Consider the following 5,562-nt stretch of genomic DNA (forward strand, 5'->3'; position numbering starts at 1 on the left):
AAAAAAGTACCTAAGAAATTTTAAAATGAGAAAATGATGAAAAAAACTTAATGGACCTAAATAAATGTAGAGAATGTAAGGGATAACACTCAATATTATCTAAATCTCAACTTTTTCTCCAAATTGCAATTCCAAAAAAGTTCCCAGTGATTTTCACTGTGGAACCTGACAAGTTGATTCTTCGATATAAATGGAAGAGCAAAGGGCCAAGGATATCTAAGACCTTTCTGAATGGATTGTGAGGGGAACGAGCACTACAAGATTCTAACACTTACTGCCAAAGATAGATGAAAACAATGACTTTGGAGTAGGGAAGAATTTCATCAAGATAGAAAATGCAGACTATCAATTAAAAGATAAGTACTTTGGCTACATTGATCATACGTACTTAATACCAAACATGCTGTAGAGTGAAAAGAGAAGCCAAATCTAGAATAAGATATAAATATTTATAATATATACATAACTGCTAAAGAGCACCTGAATGCAAATCAGCAATGAAAACAACTCAAGAGAGACAGACCCCAAACACTAGCAGGCATTTCACAGAAGAAACAGAAATGGCCCATAAATGTAAAAAGATGTTCAGCCTCATTAGACATCAGTAAATGCACATTCAAACCACAGATACCATTTCCTTGCTGACAACTTGGCAGAAATCATGAGAAGTCTGAAAATAACAGTAAATCATGAGAAGTCTGAAAATAACAGTAAATCATGAGAAGTCTGAAAATAACAGTCTGAGAGATTATGACAACAAACCATCTGTTGTTGGCGTGTGAATCTGTACTTTGGAGAACAGTATTGTCTAATGAAATTGAACATAGGCATCTCTTATAGCCCACTATTTATACTTAGAAAAACTCTTGTGCATGTGTACCAGGAAACATATACAGGGATGTTTAATAACAGCATTATGTGTAATAATTACAAGGAATGAAGGAGGGAGCCAAATGCCCATCTAGCATACAGTGAATAAATGAAGTGTATGCAGTGGAATTCTCTAGAGTAGTCAAGGCATCAGACCACTGTGGGCTTCAACATGGATGCATCTCAGAAATCATGTTGAGTGAAGTCAGAATAGAGCCAGCATGGGTACCTTTATGTAAAGTTCAAAATCAGGAAAAACTGTCTTGTTTAGGGACTCATACATAAGTAGTAAAGCTATAAAGGAAAGACAGTTATGAACATTCAGGAACATAGTTTCCTCGGGAGGGTAGTGGAGGGGAATGAGAACAGAGGGGAGAACGGGGGCTTGTAAGCACTTGATAATACAAACGTTTGGACCATTCTAAACATGCCAGTTATCTGAGTTAATGTATATTCAGTGCAAAGCCAATTCAGATAACCAGCGGTATTTATTTATATAATCTAAAAAACTCATGGAAGTATAAACAGATGAAAATAGGAAAATCCCCACTGAACGTGAAAAAAATGGAAGGAACTTGCTGTACCAAAAAATACATCCCATTCTAAGTGCAATTAAGTTAAAATAGTTATGCCAGTGTCAACAAGTCAATGGAAGAGTAGTTTAGAAAACACAAAAGAACTCAAATTTAGAATTTAGAGTACACTAAAGGCAGCTTTTTGAAATCATGCTGTGGTCAATTATTTAATGAAAGGTGCTGCTATATTTAGAGAACATTAAACTGATTCCTGTCATACCATTCACCAAGAGAAATTCCAGATTGTGAACTAAAAAAAAAATGTTGTAAAAACTAACATTTTTTTCTTGGGATTGGAGAAGTTTTTTTTTGTTTGTTTTTTTGTTTTTTTTTTTTTTTTTTGAGACGGAGTCTCGCTGTGTCGCCCAGGCTGGAGTGCAGTGGCCGGATCTCAGCTCACTGCAAGCTCCGCCTCCCGGGTTTATGCCATTCTCCTGCCTCAGCCTCCCGAGTAGCTGGGACTACAGGCACCCGCCACCTCGCCCGGCTAGTTTTTTGTATTTTTTTTGCATTTTTTTTTTTTTTTAGTAGAGACGGGGTTTCACCGTGTTAGCCAGGATGGTCTCGATCTCCTGACCTCGTGATCCACCCGTCTCGGCCTCCCAAAGTGCTGGGATTACAGGCTTGAGCCACCGCGCCCGGCCACCCGGCCTGGATTGGAGAAGTTTTTTCTAAGGATACAAGCAATGAAACAGAAAACCCTATGTAAACGCACTCACCTATCTTTAATGCCGTAGTGTGCACCCCCAGCGTGCGTGTGTGTATACAGAGACATACATATTTTAAAATGTTTCAATTTGAACATCTGTTACTAATACATATAAAACAAAAGTATAAAATCAAAAAGATGGGTAAAAATGTTTTGAAATATTGTTTGTGGTATTTGTGGTTAATAAACCTTTACTCTTTCTAAAAAAAAAAAAATTTTCTTTTAGAGAGAGTCATGATTAAAAATGCTTGTCATTTTCGAAACTCCTAGTTTTAACACTTTATAAAAACGACTTAATGTTCTTAAGGTAAGTTTATTTTGATGCTTGGTTTTAATGACTGTTGTAGCTGAATAAGTCACTTCATTAATTAAGATCTGTGGATCCAAATATGGCTGTGCTTACTGAAAATATTTTTGAGTTCCATCCACCAATTTTGCAAAAGTGTTCGTTGAAATTTTTATAATAAATTTTCATCTTTTCCAATGTCAGTAACTTGTTTATGCTGAATAATTGGGAGCGCTGCATTTTTATTTTTGCTAAAAATGGGTTCAAAACCTGCTGCAACTTATTTTTGAATTTCATTTCCCAAGTTTAAGTGTACACTTTGAAGAGTTTTTATAGGTGACAATTTTTGGCAACACATTTTCATGAATTCTTGCTTGGTCATCATTAGTATTATGTTATCTTTACCTAGAAGGGTCAGGTTAGATCTGTCCATTTAAAAAAATACTTTCTAGATTGCATATTGCTTATAGACACTTGTCACCACAGGAAAGACTGGCACATTCAAGCCTTTTTATCAATTAAAAAATATATACCATATTTAAGTTAAGAATTTTGCTATGAGATAACCAGCAAATTTGAGGGGTTTAATTTCCTCATCTCATTATAAACTGTTGTCAAGATGCTCTTGTGTAAGATAATAAAAATCTAAGTCCAGTTGGCTGATGGGGCACACAGACAACAATATTCTGGAAGAGAGTGGTGCCCCTGATGCTCCCTCTGCGATATGGAGCTCTCAGCACTTCTTTGAGGATTCCTCACTGACTGGCATGTGCTGCCTGGCCACTACCATGCAGCCTGTGTGTCTGTTATGTATTGGTAAGGCTTCTTTACTCTTAAAAACATAACTTAGGTTTTCTTCCTGTACCTCAGTGGATCACCTGGTTCACTTTGGAGGTCACTGACTTAAACAATGAGAGAGACTTATATCACCTCACAGAAGTCCCAAGGTTGGGCAGTTCCAGGGCTGATAAATACAATTAATTGATATCCAGGACTTGGATTTCTTCCCGCTTTCTGCTCTGCCAGCCTCATTATGTTCACTTTGTCTTCAGTGTTGCTTCCTTCAAGATCTTTACTTGACTGCTGCAGTTGTCAGAATGACAACAAACAGTTGAAGCAGAGAGCCTCTGTTCCCCAGCATGCACACCAGCCCAGTTCCCTTCAGTTATCATTGAGGGGAATTGGGATAACTCAGGAGGAGAATGGGACCACCGTGGTAGACTTAGACTAAACAGATCTACCCTCCTGGGGCTGGGGCTGGGACCTGGCTCTAGCTCACATTGGGTTAAGGAGGTGGGGCTGTCTGGATAAAGCCGGGTCTCAGGACGGTGAAGGGGAAGGATGGCTGCTAGTGACTCTTGGTTGCATGAATCCACTCCATGAGTCTATGACAGCTACCCATTGGGAGCCATTGGGAGATGGGAAAACCAAACTCTGACTCCACATCAACTTTGTTTTTACACAACACCAGTCTTTCTGTCTGCTCTTCAGGATGAACCAGTGTGCTTTGGTTTGACAGTCATGGTAGATCATTGATCCTACAATCTATAAACAGCACAGAATCCAGTCACCCTCCCGACTAGAATAGCCAGGGAGCTCTGATTAAAGAAGACAAAGAGCTTACGCTAGCATAGGCAAAAGAAAAAGTCCCTGTCTGAAAAGGATAATTTTTTCTTGGATATGTCCAGATTCACCCCTAACAAAGCTAAGCAGGATGGTGGTCTGTAACAAGGTGTTGGGAACCAAAAATAGGGCCTTGCCTGTTGAGATAGTGTTTGGTGAACAATCTTGTCCCTAAGACAGCTCAGACAGCATTGGGGAAAGGAAATAGATGTCATCTGAGCACATGTGACACAGTGACAGCTGCTCTTCACTGGATACCTGTCTGCATGGGAGGTGCTTCACTTACATCTTAGGAACAATCCAGTGAGGCAGTGACCAGCACCACTCTACAGATGTATGGTTAGCAGTTCTGACACGACCCCAGTGACTGCCACTCCCGCAGTCACACCCTTATGTTCCCTTTGGAGATCACTTTGGAGTCCCCTCACCTTGAGTGTGGGCTGGACCCAACAATTTGCTTCTAATGAAAAGAATGTGGCCCAAGTGATGGACTGTCACTTCTGTGATTAGGTTACAGAAGACTTGTCGTTTTGCTGATGTTCTCTCCTCAGCCTTCACTTGACAGGGCCACTGGGCAAGGAACTGAGGGTGGCATCCAGCCAACAGCTACCAAGGAACTGAGGCCTTCAGTCTAACAGCCCGAGAGGATCTAAATCCTGCTGACAGCCTGAGTGAACTTGGAATAGATGTTTGGTTAAATCTCGAGATGATTGTGACCCTGGCTGACGCCTTGATCACAGCCTTGCCACAAACCCTGAAACAGAGAATTTAGCTAAGCTGTGCCCAGGTTCCTGACCCAGGGAAAGTCAGAAATAATTGTGTGGTGTTTTAAGCTACTAAATTTTGGGGGTAATTTGTTACCCAGCAATACAATTATTACAAGATGAGACAGCCCAGATGTCAGACTTAAGTTTAACCTGCCCCAAATCACACAATGGAAGATTTGAACCCCCATCTACAAGGTGATTTGTTTTACTGCTCAGTCCTCCCTCCTGGCATCCTCCAGCACAGGTGAACACTGGGCTGTGGGCCTCTGTTAGACCTAGCAGGGCTGTTCTTAAGACCCTACTAATCATACCTTCCCTGGCAGTGGTGGTGAAGCCATCCATGATCATCATAGCCTCAGAGGAGAGAGCCTTTTCAGCCAGGGCTCCGTGAATAAAGCTCTGCAGGAAACGGTGTTTGAATAATTTTTGTCGCTTTTCCCAAGGATGGTAAACAGCTTCTAGATGCACAGGAGTGAAATTACATATAATGGATGCCTTAGGGCACCAGGGCTATTTAACTGGGCAGGCCACCTCAGGTCAGGGCCCAGGAGAGCCCTCGTGGGTAGGAGACATGAAGGTACCTGGAGACTCAGAGGTGAAGGGAACAAGCAAATGGCAGAGCTGGGATATTGATCAGGACTTTGGAGAGGCAGCACAGTGCAGTTGAAAGAACAGATGCTTCAGACCTGATACCTCTGGGGCCAGCTGGTTCCAGGCCCTGTTGAGTTGTGT

Source organism: Colobus angolensis, unplaced genomic scaffold (genome assembly GCF_000951035.1).
Source record: "Colobus angolensis palliatus isolate OR3802 unplaced genomic scaffold, Cang.pa_1.0 Scaffold75, whole genome shotgun sequence".
In the NCBI taxonomy this organism is placed as follows: Eukaryota; Metazoa; Chordata; class Mammalia; order Primates; family Cercopithecidae; genus Colobus; species Colobus angolensis.